At 39.9% G+C, this 18834-nt stretch overlaps 1 long non-coding RNA gene across 6 annotated transcripts in view; it reads right to left on the bottom strand.

The window, feature by feature from the left end:
* The window catches only part of LOC101145457 (uncharacterized), a 36918-nt gene extending 18095 nt beyond the window's left edge, over nucleotides 1–18823 (bottom strand). For 2 of the 6 annotated variants that reach the window (XR_008667787.2, XR_002006977.4), the window contains exon 1: nucleotides 18627–18823. This is a non-coding gene — a long non-coding RNA (uncharacterized lncRNA). Of the gene's footprint in view, nucleotides 1–2694; nucleotides 2727–9140; nucleotides 9284–9748; nucleotides 9809–18626 lie in introns of those variants that run through there. The other 4 variants (XR_010134976.1, XR_010134977.1, XR_002006976.4 and 1 more) reach the window with 4 other exon arrangements.
* Nucleotides 18824–18834: the final 11 nt, after the last annotated feature.

Raw genomic sequence — 18834 nt, forward strand, 5'->3', positions numbered from 1 at the left:
AAGCCCAAATAAGACCAAAATGTGAGAGGTCAAAATTCAGGAGAACTGACCAGCGACAACTGGTGGGACTTCTGAAGACAAATGGTCATGCTGGTACCAAATGCCACATTCAGATGGTTGGGGAGGTCACTCTGAATCCTGCTGACTTATGCCAGATAGTCAACCTAAAAGGTATTGATAAAAAAGGGGGACTATAAAATCCAGCAAATTTGCCACCAGCCAGTCCTTTCCACTAGGAGACCCCTCTCTATATAGACAGAGAGCTGTTTCTCTTTCTCCTCTCTTCTGCCTATTAAACCTCCTCCTATTAAAAAAGAGTAAAACTCTGTAAAATATTTGGAGGGATTTATTCTGACCCAGCTATGAGTGGCCAAAGCCTAAGGCACAGTCTCAAGAGGTCCCGAGAACATGTGCCCAAGGTGGTTGGGTTACAGCTTGATTTTATACATTTCAGGGGGCAGAAGTTACAGGCAGATATCAATCTATTCATGTAAGATGTACATTGGTTTGGTAAGGAAAGGCAGGAAAACCTGAAGCAGGGTAGGGGCATGCCTCCAGGTCATCAGTGGATTCAAAGATTTTTCTAACTGGCAATTGATTGAAAGAGTTAAGATATTATCCAAAGACCTAGAATCAACAGAAAGGAGTGTCTGGGTTGAGATAAGGGGTTGTGGAGACCTTATGGTTTTTATTATGTCAATGAAGCCTCCAGTTAGCAGGCTTCAGAGAGAATAGATGATAAATGTCTCTTATCAGACCTAAAAATGTGTCAGACTCAGTTAAATCTCTCTTGCATCAAGAAACGATCTGAAAACAAAGGGAGATTCTCAATAGGATGTAGACGTTCCCCACAAGAGACAGCTTTGCAGTGCTATTTCAAAATATGTCAAAGGAATATATTTCAGAGTGAAATACTTCAACTTCTTTCAGAGTCTGCTACCTATCATATGATGCTATATTAGAGCCAGGTTGGAATTTGATATTTTGTGCTACAAAGAGTCTGTTTTGTCACTCTTAAGATCTCTGTTTTACTGTTAATGCTGGTTAATTGTGCCTGAATTCCAAAGGGAGGAGAGTGTAATGACGCATGTCCAACCTGTCCATGCCATTGTGGCCTGAACTAGTTTTCCAGTTTTACTCTGGAATGTCTTTGGCCAAAAGAAAGGATCCATTCCGTTGGTCAGGGGCTTTTAATTTCATTTTTGGTTTACAAAAGAAGAGGCTGAGGCAAAATTAATATAAGTAAGAAGAAATTTATTTGTGCAAATCTTGCCAATTGCAACCAAAGAACATACATTCTAGTTTCCCTGAATACACAGTCCTATTAGCAGCAGTTACAAGTGGATTTTTAAAAGCCAAAAAAAAAAAAAGAGGGAGAGAATGAGTGGGCTGATACAAGATTGTTTGCCAGGAATTCTCGTTGGTTTATAGAAATAATATTGATTAGTGATTGGCTATACATTCTTAAGCTATAGGGTGTGGTTTATAGTGTCTTGTATGGCATTATTAGGTTAATTTATTTTTTATTTTATTTTTTTGAGATAGAGTCTCTCTCTGTCACACAGGCTGGAGTATAGTGGTGCGATCTTGGCTCACTGCAATCACCACCTTCCAGGTTCAAGCGATTCTCCTGCCTCAGCCTCCCAAGTAGCTGGGATTACAGGCGCACACCACTACACCTGGCTAATTTTTGTATTTTTAGTAAAGACGTGGTTTCACCATCTTGACCAGGCTGGTCTCAAACTCCTCACCTCAGGTGATCTGCCCGCCTTAGCCTCTAAAGTGCTGGGATTACAGGCGTGAGCCACGGAGCCCAGCCTATTAGGTTAATTTATAGCTACTTGGGACAATCACAACCAGTTTCAAGAGATGAATACATAACTCAAGTGGGGGAGTAAGGTATGATTTGCTGTCTCATTTTAATCTCTCCCTGGGCCAGATCTTTAAAAGGACTTGTGTTCCTCAAATAGAAGTTCTTTTTTGCCTTCAGTTCACAGGGAAAATTGCCAGCCCAAAATCTGAAGAGACAACTGCATATAGGGAAGTGCAGTCAAGATCAGCTTATCTGGTTCAAATGCCAATAGAGCCACAAGCTGGTAGGAACACTTAAACAATAACCTTGAGGAAGTGCTAGAAGTAAAATGAGAGGGAGAGATTCCTGGTATCTAGGCCTTAGGGGGACCCATTTTTCAAGGGTTTTACCTCTAGGAACCCCACCATGTTCTCATGCTGAAGAGCCAAGAAAAACCCTTCATGTTTCTGGCAGGAAGAGGATAAGGAAATAACCATTTTGGAATATTTCTAGAGCCTTCCCCATAGCAAAGTCCAATCCATACAGAAAAACTTTACTAAAGCCTCATCTGAGAGGAGAGAAGGGAAATAACCCAATTCCCGTACATTCCAGCCTTTCTATCTCACTTAAGGAGGAGAGAAACTAAGACTTGAGAAGTTATCAACTGAAGAAAGACAAGGTTCATAAACTTGGAAAGGAGAACTGTATTTCTCATAAAGGGCTGCAGCCTGCAGGTTGGCCATTCTGGCAGGTTGGCCATTCTGACAGGTTGGGAAGCATAGCCTCTATACTTCTCAGGAGGGGCAAAGGGAACAGAATTTTTGCTGAGTAGGGTTTCCAAATATACATATTTGATAAGCTATAGGAGTCATGAAGACTTATAAAAGGGGAAACATACACACCTGAGGCTGAGCTTGATGCTCCTTCATGGGTCCTGTGAAAACGTAGTGGCATTAGCATGATTCAAGGGTGTTTTCAGGCATCCGACATCAAAAGGTAAAGCAGAGGACATGAAAATCCTCATTGTGCAATCTCTGTAGTATGGCCAGAATGACTCTGTGGTCAATGGTTTCTCATCAGGCAAAAAAGAAGGGGCATCATCAGGTGGTTGGTTGATATCAGACATGGAGTCTCTGGAAAGGGCTGGTTTCTGTTAGGTCTTTAGGGAAGAAAGCCTGATCCTAATCATGTTGAGCTAGGGAGGAAGTGTAACAAGGTGTGTCTGACCCCTCCCAACCTGTCATGGCCAAGAACTGTTTTCAAGATTACTCTCAGGTTCCCTTAGCCAAGAGATGGCACATTCAGTTGATTGGGGGCTTAGAATTATACTTTTATTTCTCAAGGTACACAGCCCAGGGACATAGGCACACTGAAAGGCTGAATTTACTCACAGAATTATAAAACACTTACCCTCCCCTTGCACCTTACCACCACATCAATAAGGCCTCAGTATAATATCAGGGGATTTCAGCTTTAAAAGCTACAAGATGCACAATGTAGGGGCTAAGGGATTCCCTTAGCCCTCCGAAGGATCACTGAAAAATCAACTTACAAAAGGCAGATTTATAGGAGAAATGGCATACAAATGTATTAACATGCATGGGGAGAACCACAGAGTGATTATCCCAATGCCCCACTGGGATACAGAAGCTTCTTTACCATTTTGAAATTGCAGAAGAAATGGGGGTTCAGCGCATGGCCATAAACAGGTGATGATGGTAAGTTAGGATATAGTGGCCACACAGGTTATGGAGCGGAAAGAGCAGGCCTGGCTAGCAAAGGCAGTTTTTTTATATTGATGAAATCTCATAGGCAGCAGCCCTCAGAGAGAATAGATGGGAAATGTTTCTTTCATAACTTTAAAGGTGTCAGACTCTCAGTTAATCTTTCCTAGAGCCAGACAAACAAGGGCCTCAGAGAAAGCCTGGCTGCATCAATGCTGATTCTCTACAGATGCAAATCTCCCCCATAAAAGACAGCTTTTCAGGGCTACTTCTGTTTGCAGGCCATATGAACAGTCAACTCAAAATATGTCAAAGAAGTATATCTTGAGGTTAAATATTTTGATTTCCATCAATATGCTATTTAGAAAGAGATTTTAGGGAAAACCCAAGAATACAAAGGAGACAGAAAACAAGGGTACTATAGGAAATTGAAATCTCTGACACCTGGCAGCAGCAGCAAATATTAAATGCAACCCATCCCGCTAACAGATTAACATAAAACCTCACAGGAAAGGCCTATTCGCCTCAGTTCCCATTACCTCATACGTCATGTCTGGCTTTCAAGAAAAAAGTTGCAAGACATATCAAGGGCATTAAAAAAAAACAGTCTGAAGAGACAAAGCAAGCATCAGAACTAGACTCAGACAAGACCCAGATTTTGGATTTATCAAACAGGGAATGTAAGATAACTGTAATTATAATTAATATGTTAAGGACTCTAACGGAAGAAGTAGACAAAATGCAAGGACAAATGGGTAATGTAAGTAGAGAGGTAATGCAACAGTGAAGTAGTACTACATATCCATTAGAATGGCAAAAATCCAGGACACTGAGAATACCACATTCTGGCAAGGATTTGGAGCAATGAGGATTCTCATTCATTGCTGGTGGGAATGCAAAATGGTGCAGCCACTTTGAAAGACAGTGTTAACAAAAGACCATGGTATCTGCAGAGGAGAAAAGGAGAGTTTTATTTTCTTAAAAAAAAAAAAAATCTGTGGACTGGGGAGATACAGCCCCCACTGTAAAATGAAAGCCTTCCCTGAGGGGGTGAGGTTAGAGAATGAGTGATGATAAAGGCAAAACTTGCAGGGCAGGAGAGAGGAGTCAGGGGAATGAGAACAGAATCTTGATTGGGGGACCTTTAAGTCCCAAATCACCAGTCTCTCTTAATTGGCTGATTCCAGATGGTCAGTCAGTTGGGACCAGGTGGTTTGTTTGAAGTAAGTTGGGGAATTTCCAGCTGTAGTCTATCTCAGCACTGCCAACAAGAACTGATTTGGCTTAATTGTAGAAAGGCAGGTCTTGTGACATGTTTACAACATTTTTCTGCGAGCACAGAATACATAACAGCTTCCTCACCCAGACATGGCCACCTCATTCTGTTTTAACTTTGATCACCTCAGTTAGCCACAGGGAGTCCATTCTGCCTGTTGGCTAGGAACATACTGTAACAGCAGTTCAACAGTTTCTTATAAAATTAAACTTACTCTTAGTACTAGATAAAGCAATCATGCTTTTGGATATTGATCCCAAAGGAGCTGAAAATGTATGTCCAACTCCAAACCTGCACATACATGTTTACAGCAGTTTTATTAATAATTGCCAAAACTGGAAAGCAACCCAGATGTTGAAGAAAATTCAAATATTTCACCCTAAAATATATTTCATTGAAGATAGATATTAAGAAAGGCTGAAGGTACAAGAAGAAATGAAAAGTTGTCTTTTGTAGGGGAGATTTGCTTTGTAGAGATCTGCATTGATGCAGCCTGGCTTTTTCTGAGGCCTTTCCTTGTCTGGATCTAGGAATGATAAACTGAGAGTCTGACACCTTTAAGCAACTGAAAGAAACATTTACCATTTATTCTTTCTGAGGACTGCCATCTGTGAGAGTGTATTTACATAACGAGTCCACCTTTGCTAGCCAGGCCTTCTCTTCTCCCCCTCCCATAACCTATTTTGCCACCATGATCTGTTTCACAATAATCCAAGCCCCCATTCTTTCAGTAACCTCAAGATGGTATATAAGTTTCTGAACTGCACTGGGGCTTGAGGTAATCACTCTATGGTTCTCCTTTATGTGCATATTAATAAATTTGATTCCATTTTTCCTAATAATCTCCTTTTGTGAGTTGACTTTTCAGTGAACCTTCAGAGACTGGAGGGGAAGCTTTCTTTGGCTCCTACAATGTCTTTTAGCAGGGGAATGAATGAGTTAACTCTGGTACATTGAGACAATGAAATATTATTTAGTGCTAAAAAGAAATGAGTATCAAGCCATGAACAGACATAGAAGAAATGGAAATGCATATTACTAAGTGAAAGAAATCAATCTAAAAATGCTACATACTGTATGGTCTCACCCGTATGACATTCTGGAAAAGGCAAAACTGTGGCAACAGTAAAAATATAAGTGATTGCAAGGTACTAGGGGAAAGGGAGAGATAATAGGCAGAAGACAGGATATTTAGGGGAGTGAAACTATTCTGCATGACACTATAATAATGGATACATGTCATTACAGATTTGTCAGAACCCATAAAATGTACAACCCCAGAATGGTCTTTAATGTCATCTGTGAACTTTTGGTGATATTGAGCAGTGAAAGTCAACAAAAGTTTATTGACAGTAACAAATATACCACTTTGGATCAGGATATTGGTAGTGGGGAGGCTATGTACGTGTGGCAGTGAAGGGTATATGGGAATTCTCTGTCCTTGCTGTCTGACTTTGCTCTGAACCTAAATCTGCTTTTAAAAAATATCTCTATAAAAATTTCTTCAGGGAAACATAAAATGATATATTCAGAAACTCAGTCTACGTAAAGAAACCATCAAGAAAAGATAAATCATATGTAGAGGTAAAAGTAAATTCTCTTATGAGACTTCTTGTCAAACAACTTTGTATCAGCCCATTACTTGTTCCCTTTTGCATTTAAAAACCTGCTTGTAACAAAGGTGACAGAGCACTCCCCAAGGCCACTTGGAAGTGTGTCCCAGGCAGCTGTCCTCACTTTGGTTCGAGTATACTCTGCAAATTACATTTTATGCTTAGGCTTCTTTCTTTTAAGCTGACAAAAACAACATATTGCATGATTATATTATATGAATATGTGTAATTAATGACAGTAATTTTATAAGGAAGAGATGAATTGGGAAAACTCTGATAGATATCAGCACTACCTATGAAGCATTTTAATATTAAGTGTACTTTGTTATAAATGTACATTGCAAACTCTAGTGCAACCACACAAAACATTTTTTAAAGAATTATAATATTGTGAACGGGGTGAGTAATTCTAACCCTGAGGATCTAAAATCAATTTCCATGGCTTAAAAGCCAAAGGAATGGCAGAATTTGGCCACAGCTTAGGATGCCAAGAGCTTTTACTTTTAGATGCCATAGTAGCTGGGCTCCCACTGGGTTCTTGTTACAGAGCAAACGAATGACACAGCAGCCTCTGCTTCCCTTTTTTAAATTATGTTTGGCTTTGAAACTCTTAATGACAAGAAATAACCTCCTACAGCAAAATTGAGGGCTTGGTCGCCAGTTGGGTGAGGGCTCCTGCAGCTGGAGTGGGAGTGTGAGCTAGGCGCAGGATACCGCTGCTGGAGCTGGAGAGCAAACCCTGCCTAGACCGGAGTGTGAGCGGGATGTGCATTTTCCACCTGCTGGACTGGGCTGTGCTCACTGAGGACAGCTCCACCTTCTCCAGTGGCAGGGCTTAAGTGCAGCTGCCACAACCCCTCACACAAGTACTCTGTCTGGCTGAGGACTGCACCATCCCCAGCCCCCATGACCAGTGCCGATTCTCATCACTGAGGGCCTCAGCACAAGCCTGCCCAGCCCAGCCTTGCCCCCCACCCTCCCTAGACAGAGCACACAGCCCAGGGTCCTGGAGATTGCTCAAGCCGCCAACTTGGGCACCTGATCCCTCTTCCCAGGGGCCTGAGGTTGTTGCTCCTAAACTCCCAATCGCTACCAACACAGCTGGCACCTACCTGCCAGCACCATCTGCGAACTTGCAGAGTGGGCCACTCAGCCCATCGCAGTCACCACCAACATCAGTGCACACCACTGCAGATCCAGAGAATCATCTCACCACTGCTGCAGACATTGCCCATGCCACACTGACTTCTGAGGCCCTAAGAACTTGCCCCCCTGCTCAGTCTACTGCTGCCACTGCCAGAATCCAAGCAAGCCACCTTGAAGCCCGAGAATCAGCCTGCTGGTAGCTATCAACACAGGTACCAGAATACACTGCCCTGGGACACAAAGATAGGCACACCCAGCCCACCACTGGCCTGCAGACTGGCCCACTGGCATCACAGTACCCAGCACAGCTTTACCACAGCCTTCACTAAAACTGCCACCCAGCCCACTGAGGAAATCACAGGTACCGCTAACACTGTTTACAGCCAAAGAAATCAGAGACTACACTACTGCATGTACCCAGAATCAAAGGGAGTATGCCACCCAACTAACACCAAGATACATCTCCAGGAAAGAGTCTTATCAGATGTGCAAATGTCAACATAAGGACACATGAAACAGGAAACAGGAAACAAGGAAATATGACACCTCCAAAGAAACACAATAATTTTCTAGCAATAAACCTTAATAAAAAAGAAATTTTCAGAATCCTAGCTAAAGAATTCAAAATATTGATTTTAAAGAAGCCCAATGAGGTTCAAGAGAATTCTGAAAAACAACACAAAGAAATCAGAATAATAATTCAAGATATTAATAGGAAATTTACCAAGAAGATAGATTTTTTAAAGGAACCGAATAGAAATTCTACAGCTAGAGAATTCATTGAAGGAAATACGAAATACATTTGAGTCCTTCAACAATAGACTAGAAATGCATCAAAGTTAAGGAATTAACTGTGGAAACTATTTTAAAATGATCATAGTTGAGATAATTTCCAACTTTTTATATTTATTTAGTTTACCTACATATTTTTTATTCTTTTAATTTGAAATGACTTTTAAGTAACTTCTGAACTGGACAAAATTATATGTTCTTGACAAATGCACATTTTTTATGCTTTTATAACTTTTCTTACCAAAAATATATCTTGCTGTTTTTATATACTCTGTATACAGAATTGTTTCTTTTATATCTAGTAGTTTTAATTACATATATTAACTACAATTTTAACTCTTAGTAACCCTAATTGCTTGTGAAAACCCTAGGAAGTAATTTTGAATTATTTTATAAAACTATTTGAAGATGAAAACCACTTTATAATTTTTTGAAAGCTATGCTTCTCACTTTTTTGTTTAACAGATCTAAATATATGTAGCTGTTCTATATCATGTGAAAATAAGATAACAACATATGTTAACCTGTATTTATGTTTAATAATTAATGTTTCAGTATTTTAACTTATTTAGAAATGACTCAGCCATTTTATGATTATCTATTACTTAATTTAACATAAGATGACTTTAAGATTATGAATTACTGAAAATAATTTTGAAACTATGACTACAGGTACCCTTCCTGTCTTCCCCAGTTATCCTGGATACCAAATAGCCACGTCTATGCCCAAGGATGCCTATAAAGGAAGAACTCAAAACAGAACTCCATGGAGCTTCAGAATCTAAGAGAAAACTTACCCACAATTCTCAGTTGCTTCAAGAGAACAATGGACACCCTGGGCCCATTGGGTCCCATGGGACCAGGTGGGTCCCATGCCTGGTCACTCAATGCTCCTGGGGGTTGCTAGATGCCCCACTGCAGGTCCCACTTCTGATACCATCTGTTGGGGAATGATTTGCAAATTGAGCAGCCACCAGAATCAGAATAGGTTCAGAGAGACTCTGTGCTGCCACATGCTTGGAGGGGATTTATGATTAGAAAAAGGAAAGTGATGTACAGAAAGCAGAAGTGAGGTACAAAAACAACTGGATTGGTTACAGCTCAGTGTTTGCCTTATTTGAACCTGGTTGGAACAGCTGGCCACCTTTCATTGGCTGAAACTAGCTTATTGGTACAAGAGTAGTTTACAGACTGTTTCCATATCTAGTTAAGTTACAGTTCACTATATACAGAGTAATGTTAAGGCTGAACTTAAAATCCATGAGGACACAGCCTTAGGCTAAACTTAATTTAACAAGACTATAAAGTGTTTGCACCAGAAAACAAAGCATATTTTGAGTAGCATTAGGGTAAACAAATGCCTGCAAATTTTACAGTATCTTACAGGAGGAGGTAGGGTACTTACCAGCAGCCCCAGTAGAAGGGGGAATTTGGTGAAGTAATTCCCTGGCACTTCTAGCCTAAGAAGCTGAGCTCCCAGAGGATCCCACAAAAGCCCTTGGAAAGAAATGGCTTTTTCAGAAATACAGAACACACCCACCAGAATGATAGGATGATAGGGTTTGAGAAATATAGAAATCCATTGCCCAGCTTGATATTGATGTGTGAACACTGTGCCCACACCCAAAGCAAGAGAGTAAGTGATTCTGGAAACAGCACTCAGTCAATGACAGACGGACAGTGGTGGATGAATACCCAGCTTCTCATCTGCTCAGCGGCAAAACAGTGAGACATGTTCTACAGTGCCTCACTTGGGTAGGTACATCACACATCCTCACCCTAATGTGTCATGACAAGGACGGAAGTGAAAGCTACACAATTTAAATGATTGGTGAGCAAGAACTATTCAAGGGCATAACACAAAAATAGTTTTGCCTGCTGTAACTGTACACATGATTTAAAAGACTTAAGTTTTCAGGACACACATTATAGAGGATTTTCACTTCTTCCTAGATATACTTTTCAGCCATAAACTTTAAATAAATGAACTACTTGTTTGAGGAGCCTAAAACCATTGGTAAAATGCATTACATTTGTGTCTTTTATATTTAATATATTTTCTTTATTAGTTTATATAAGATATACTACTTCCACTTTCTACTTATAATTACATATCTTGTTAGAGCAACAGTTAAAAAAAATGTAGTAGATACAAGTAGTCTCCCCTAGCGCCTAATCATTATCCAACATATCTACCATTTTTTCCGTCTCCTGAAAGGTTATAATTTTCTCCCTCTTTGCCGCTGCTCAAGGTATCCCAGTTACATGCACAAAGTATATCTCTAGTGCTTATGAATATTTAAAAAGCCTCTGTGAGCTGAGCTGTGCAAACCCCAAAGCTTTTTGTTGATATAAAGTTAATATGAGTTTGAATGAGGATCTTTGGCCTCTTTTGCAATATATTTAGCCATGTTACAATAGTGATTGTAGGCCGGGCACGATGGCTCACGCCTGTAATCCCAGCATTTTGGGAGGCCGAGGCGGGCAGATCACTTGAGGTCAGGAGTTCCAGACCACCCTGGCCAACATGATGAAACTCCGTCTCTACTAAAAATGCAAAAAATTAGCCCGGTGTGGTGGCGGGCAGCCATAATCCCAGCTACTCAGGAGACTGAGGCAGGAGAATCGCTTGAACTCGGGAGGCAGAGGTTGCAGTGAGCCAAGATTGTGCTACTGCACTACAGCTCAGGTGACAGAGCCAGACTTCGTCTCAAAAAAAAAAGTGAGTGTAGTGTCAAAGGGCTAATACAAAAAAAGAGTAATTTAGCTCTTTTTCCCCTCATTTTTCCAGTGTCTTTTCAAATAATAGTAATTTGTATAGCCAGCTTCCCTAGAAGACAAAGCCTGAGCAAATCTTCATAAGCCAAAATGTTTGAGAGGAGCTCAATCCCAGTGAAGCAGGAGTGAAGGGAAATGCAGAAAGGCAGGGAAGGAGGGAGGGCGAACCCAGAGAGTGCATGACTGGGGGACGGGACACATTTTGATGACAAGTTGACTGTATCTTCAAACCGTCTATCTGAGGCATGATGCAAGAGATATCTACGGAGGGTACCCACCGCTTCCAGCTCCCATTGGTCGGGCTCTCACAGGGGACGGTAATGCCTCCCTTCCTCCAGTGCCAATCAGATCCTTCAGAGCATCCAGTCTTTGCAGCCCTAAGGAAGCTTCCGCACAAGGCAGGAGTCCTGCAGAGCGACTAGCAGGGCGCATCAGGGAGGGCGCACGCAGGTTGGAGCGGCTGCCATGAGAAACCAGTGACGGCGCACGACTCACTGCCCAGGCCTCTCTGGCCAAAAAGCAAGACTAGCGCCCCAGCCCCGGATGGTGAACCTACAGACTCCAGCACGGTGCTTGGCATAGGCCTATCTCCTGTATTCAATGGCACATTTACAACCCTTGTGAAGTTCATCTGTTAGGCACAGTGCATTGGCTCCACTCGGCGTGACCCACTACAGATGTTCAAACTTGTACGTGTTTTGAGACTAGGAAGAAATATGTTAATTTATAATTTAATTAAAATCGATAACTCATCCTTGAAAATTAATCTGAAGAAGTTCTATGAATTGGGAGAGGAGATGAAATCTAAATAATTGACCGTAAGGAATTTGTTGAGTCAGTGATGATGCATCAACTTAAGGGACTCTTACCTCATTTTAAAAGGGCGATTAGTTTAAAATATTGCCATATGCTTTTGACATAATGTTAAATTTAAAAAGCGGAAGATGCAGCACCTTCCAATTGTGATTCAAAATTGCATTGGTCAGGAGAGTCAAAGTCACACCACAGTAAGAAACAATATGGTTACATAAACGGATACAACACACACTGGGGCCTTTGCGGGTGTATGGTGGGAGGAGGGAGATGATCAGGAAAAATAGCTAATGGGTACTAGGTTTAATACCTGAGTGATAAAATATTCTGTACAACAAATCCCCATGACACAAGTTTACCTATGTAGCAAACCTGCACTAGTACCCCTGAACTTAAAATAAAAAAAAAAAAAAAAAAAAGAAACAACCAAAAAAATCCCAGCAGCTTAGGACAACAAGCCTTTGTTTACTGCACACACACATGCCAAGTAACCATATGACATGATAGCTATGTTCAATGGCTTCACTATAGTAACCATTGTACTATCTACAGGAATCCCATAACCTCATGTTGTAAACCTCAAATATACACAATAACATTTATTTTTAAAAAGAAAAAGAAAGTCTGCTACGTGTTCGGGAGGTTCTCCCAGACACTGTCCACACGCATTGCCCATGATTCTTCCTGTTGGGTTGGAATCAGGTGGTGAATGGCACTGCTCCCTTAACCACCATGCTATCCAGTCACTAGAATTTCTGCCTATTCCTGCGAAGATATGACTGTCCACAATCAGATAGCATCAGACATGTCAAGGTCAACCATCAGACAAACCAGCATTTAGAGGATAAGCAAAAGAATAGGGGACCCTTCCCTGGAAGAGACTCACAGTGGTGCTGAGGGATGGAGGGAGTTTCTGCTCAGACAGCACAAGCACAAGGGACACCATAAGTCAGCCTGTCCTTGTCCGCTTCGACCCAGTGTGCTTACTGACACATGCCTGGAGTGCCTGTTCATGTGCATAGCCCATCACCCTGACAGCACAACTACAATCTTTGGACTCCGTGTCATAGTTCATCTTGTGCTGTCAGTTTGGATCCCGGTGCTAATGTTACTCATGAGAGTCCAAGAAGGTTGAGTCCAAGACAATGGATGATAATCGCCCAACTTACTACAGCACAAACACTTTGTGGAAATGGGCACTTAACTGAAAATCTCTTACTCCAGCGAGAGAGGTCATATTTTCCATTTATTTTACAACACTTCTTCAGATCCTATGTGGAGGTCTGTTTTCCTAGAAAAGATCATTTATTCCAGTCATTTAGAACTAAAATTCAAAATCTGTGCACCCTCGGTTATTTAATATAGATAACGGGAAAAAAATCTGAGAATATTATGGGTTATTAAACACTAAAATGTGCTTCTGAAAAAAATTGCAGGATATCTTCATGTGAAATTCTTTGGTTCTCTATGGAGCCAGGGATCCTGACTAGTTGCTTCTTGAGGTGTTTCCCAAACCTGGGATGCTATGATAGGGGCCATAAAATCAATATGCTGAGTTGAAAAAGATTATATCTCAGCAGCTGGTGAAGAAAGCAAACCTAAAATATTTCAGGTAAGCATTTATTGTGCACTAAATAAGTGTGCTGCCTTAGCAAATGGAATTACCCAGACTGCAAAAATGCAACAAACTTGGAAAAACCTTTAAATATACAGAATATTTAATATATCATTTAATGTGAAAAAAATGAAGAAAGTCTTTCCTTAAAGGAAATATCAAATTTCTCTAATCACATTCTTGTTTAACAACAAGACTATAGTTAAAAAAAATTCAAAGGAATAGCACTAAATCCAAACTATAAAATAATATTAATATATAAATTAAGTGGCACATATGCCATACAGTTTTTTAAAATGACATATAGTGTTTTTAGGCTGGGCACAGTGGTTCGCACCTGTAATTCCAGCACTTTGGGAGGCTGGGGCAGGTAGATCACATGAGGTCAGGAGTTTGAGACCAGCCTGGGCAACATAGCAAGACCTTGTCTCTATTTTTTAAATCCAAAAATATTAGCCAGGCATGGTGGTGCATGCCTGTGGTCCCAGTTACTCAGGAGGCTGAGGTGGGAGGATCACTTGAGCCCAGAAGATGGAGGCTGCAGTGAGTTATGACAGTGCCATTGCACTTCATCTTGGGCAACAGAGTGAGACCTTGTCTCCAGTAAATAAATAAATAAATAACATATGGTGTTTTTACATTTCTTTCTATTCATAGATAAAATATTCAAGCAATTATTTTTATGTGTGGGTTGTGTTCTAAAAGTCACAATGTATTTTTCCTGAAGAACAATGGTGTTTTTGAGGTCAGACTATCTTCCAAAAGTTCATTTAACTCAAAATATTATAGAAAGATAGTACAGAGAAAGAAAGTAGACTAAACAAAAGTTAAGTAATAAAGCAGACTGTCAAATTAACATACAAGAAACAGTAGCCTTCAATACAAAAAATAATCAGAAGATATAATGTATGAGAGAGCCCCATTTCCAGCAAGAAAATAAAATATAAAATACTTAAGAATGAGCTTAACAAGAAATTTGCAAAACCTCTATAAGGAAAACTTTAAAATACTACTGAAGAAGATTTGAATAAACACAAAGACATCCTTTGCTCTTTGGGATAGGATGATTCAACCCATCATTAGTATATCAGTTCTTCCTCAGTTGATTTAGAAACTTAACATGATCAAAAATAAATAAATGACAGGCATTTTAATGGAGCTAGACCAGTCAATACTAAAATCAATAGGAAAAAATAAAATGTTAGAATAGCTATGACAATATTGAAAAATAAAAACCATAAGGAAGTGAAATCCTACCAGATATGAAAATAGACTTTGAAGCCTCCATAACTAAAGCAATGTGGTGCTGGCACCTGAATAGACTGACGGGCCAGTGGAATCAAATACAGAGTCCAGGAATTGATACAAGAAAAAATGGGAATGTAATGTATGATGATGATTGTGTCTTACATTACTGGGGCAAAAAATTCAAAATAAGCCATTTGAGGACAGGGGCAGTAGTTCACATCTATAATTTCAGCACTTTGGGAGCCTTAAGCAGGAGGAACCCTTGAGCCCAGGAGTTCAAGACCAGCCTGGGCAATATAACAAGACCTTCCCCCGCCAACAGCCTTCCCCATCTCTACAAAAAACAAACAAACAAACAAATTAGTTGGGCATGGTGGTATACAACTGTAGTCCTAACAGTTCAGGAGGCTGAGGTAGGAGGATCGGTTGAGCCCCCAGAGTTCAAGGCTGCAGGGAGCTATGATTATGTTACTGCACACCAGCCTGGGTGACAGAGAGAGAGCCTGACTCTAAAACAAGCAAAAACAAAGACATTTGAAAAAAAGATGAAATTGGATCCTTAACTTGCACCATACAAAATAAGAAATTCCAACTGACTTGAGAAATAAGTGTTAAAAATGAAACCATGCAAGTACTAGAACACATGGAAGGGTTCTTCCATAACCCACCAGGGATAAGGAAAGGTTCTATTCATTTATCAAATCTGGATGTGATAAAAGATAATAACAATATATTTAATTACATAAATATGTGGTTTTTATAGCTTATATGTATTCTATGTTATGTATAATTGTGTTAAAAAATAAATGATATTCAAATATATATTTTGCATTTCAGAAATATGTGATGGCAAACTGGGAGAAAATATTTGCAGCATGTATGTAGTAGGTGAAAAGCACTGTCTTTTGGTCTTAGGAACCCAGTTAAGGGATCTACTTGCGATTTAACAAGCAAGAAATGGAATACCAGGCAAAAACAATACAGTTGCACCAAGGTCTACATGGGATTGACAGCAAGACATTTTATCTGAGCCCTAGTCATTGTCCTGCGCATTCTGAACCAGGTAGGAACTAGAGTCTACATTTGGAAGGAACTGCAAATGAGTGCCAAGTGATCCAGTTGCAAAAATTAGAGACATCAGCAATTCCATGAAGATGTCACCACCCTAAGTGTCAATAGAATCCCTGTTATAATAGTAGGATATTGACCCATGAGTTGGATAAAATTTGTTCATGACCTTATAATAAATGTTGCTGATTAAACCCCAGAGTTCTTCTTGCCTTAATAACTGCCCTCTGGTATTCATTCAATCCCCGTCCTCCTCCTACAAGTGCACTGTGCCCTATATCACTCAGTTCAGGCAAATACTCACCTGTCTGCCTTTCTGCCTTTCCCAGGCCCAGCCATGTATGGTTATTTAGGTTGTGCAATCATAAATGAGCTTAAAAAAGTCTTTACTACAGAGAAGTAGTACTGATAGATACATTTCCAGCCTCTCATACAGTCCTGGTTGCCTGTATCAAACAGTTCTCTGTAAGAAGACACAAGCAAATCTCCTGGACCTTAGTTTGCTTTCTACAAAAAGATTTCTGTTATTTAATGCTGAGAAAAATCCTAAGTACTGAACTTATTTGATCATCAAATTGAAGATGTAATCTATTTACAGGGGTAACATTATTTTCCGTACTACTAAGAAGAAAAATAGCTATGAATTCAACAATAACATTTCCTTATTATTTTGAAACTTTAATTATATTTATTGAAATGTATCATTTAAGTTTAATTAGACACAGATTTTTATCATATAGTACTTTTATGCATACATTAAAAGAAAAACATAAGTGAAATAAGTTGGTTAAAGTATTTCAAAGACTTCTTTGTATTTCCTTCCCAACTATTCAGAATCCTATTTCAACACGAAGTTATCAATGTCTGTGCTTTTCCACATACTGTGCCATTAACAGTATCAGTGATGTAGCACTTAAAACAATTCACAAAAATAGACTCATAGCCACAGGTTACTAGAGGATAAAAGTTGCTTCAATATAGCAAACCTGCACAAGTACCCCTGAAACTAAAATAAAAGAAAAATCTAAATGTTTACCATCACTTTGGCTATCTAAGAATGTATATAAATAAAGTTATCATTTCTTTAAAAAAAAAAAAAGCTGTTTCAATTTTGCTTTCTAGGTTCTCTTCTACTAGATTCCCCCTGAATGTGCAATTAACCTTCCTTTCTTATTCTTGGACACATTGACACATAATACTTTTCCATTTACTTTTAAATCCTATAAACCATTTCTATTGATGAGACAACTCTGCCCATTTTGAAAACATTAGGATTAGGCCATTAGTTTTTTGTTTGTTTGTTTGTTTGTTTTTGAGATGGGGTTTTACTGTTGTTGCCCAGGCTGGAGTGCAATGGCACGATCTCGGCTCACTGCAACCTCGGCCTCCTGGGTTCAAGCGATTTTCCTGCCTCAGCTTCCCTAGTACCTGGGATTACAGGTGCCCACCACCATGCCCAGCTAAATTTTTATATTTTTTGGTAGAAACAGGGTTTCACTATGTTGGCCAGGCTGGTCTTGAGCTCCTGACCTCAGACTATCCACCTGCCTCAGCCTCCCAAAGTGCTGAGATTACAGGCATGAGCCATCACGCCCAGTCTAGGCCGTTAGTTTTTAATAAAATGCCCACTGGGTAAATTTTAGCCCATGTCAAGAAGAACATGAAAGTTACCTATTTGAAGAAGGTTTAAAAGGTAAATACCCTCACTGTTTTGCCGTTGACATCAAGATAACAATTTTTTTAAAATGGCTACAATCTTTCTGAGTTTGTAGCAGTGGTTCGCTTGGAGTCTCACACTCGTTTTTCTGGTCCTAAGAGTGGTGGTTTCCATACCCCACTCCCAGATGCTCCATGTTAGAACAGGTCTTCCCACTCTGCTGAAATAATGATAGTGTGTCTGTACTAAATGACAAGAACCCCTGTGGGACCTAGTGCCCATCTGACAGGTGTTCCGAGATCCCTAACCCCATATCTCTGCTGCTTATATTTCCCATCTAATTCTGGAAATTTACATGTGAGGAAGAGTAACTTTTGCTCTGGTCTATTGGGGATTTCTTATGAAGAACAGGTCGCTTTTTTTTTCAAAATTGTGTGATATCCCCATGGGCTTCAGTTAAATGAAAAGAATTTATGTAGTCATAATTGCTATCATATTTTCTAATATACTGTTTTATAAAAAGGTATGATTTACAAGTAAAAAGCCATATTAAGTCTCCAATAACAGTTTCCTAAGATTTCAAATGTCTGCATTCTTATAAACATTAAACTGAGCACCTCATCATTTTCTCCCTGACATAATCTAATTTATCTCCCTTTAGACCACAGAAACCATCCTTTTCTCATTTTCCAAAGGTCTCTATGTTGTGAAACAATATCATTTATCTTGATCTTTCTCTGCCTTCTGGTCATTTTTAACACCATTAACGGCAACTGCTTCTGCAGAACCACTTTAACTCCTGCTTTCAAGTTTGTCACAAACCCCTCAGTTAGTTTCCTTAAATTTTCAGTGGAAGAGAATTTCCAATTCAGCACTCTGCTGATAACAAACACTGTGTCCTTGGCCGCCTGCATCTGACCCTGAGTGCCTTCATCTAAAGCAGTACAGTATAGTTGGACTCTACTTGGAAACATATAGCTTAGCAGAGAAAGGACAAGGCATGGGACCAGGCAGGACAGGATTCAAACTCCACAGTATTAGCTTTCTACTGCTGTGTAACAAATCACCACAACTTAATAGCTTAAAATAGCACACATTGGTTACCTTGCAGTTCCTGTGGATTTAAAGTCCAGACATGGCCTTAGCTGGGTCTTCTGTAAGCTGCAATCCAGGTGCCAGCCAGGATTGAATTCTCACCTGGAGGCTTGACTGGGGAAGGATCTAGTTTTAAGCTCACTGAAGTTAATAGAGTTCATTTCCTTGTAGCTGTAGGATTCATGGCAGCTTGTTCTTCAAAGCCTGCAAGCACACC

Source organism: Gorilla gorilla, chromosome 7 (assembly GCF_029281585.2).
Source record: "Gorilla gorilla gorilla isolate KB3781 chromosome 7, NHGRI_mGorGor1-v2.1_pri, whole genome shotgun sequence".
NCBI classification, from domain to species: domain Eukaryota; kingdom Metazoa; phylum Chordata; class Mammalia; order Primates; family Hominidae; genus Gorilla; species Gorilla gorilla.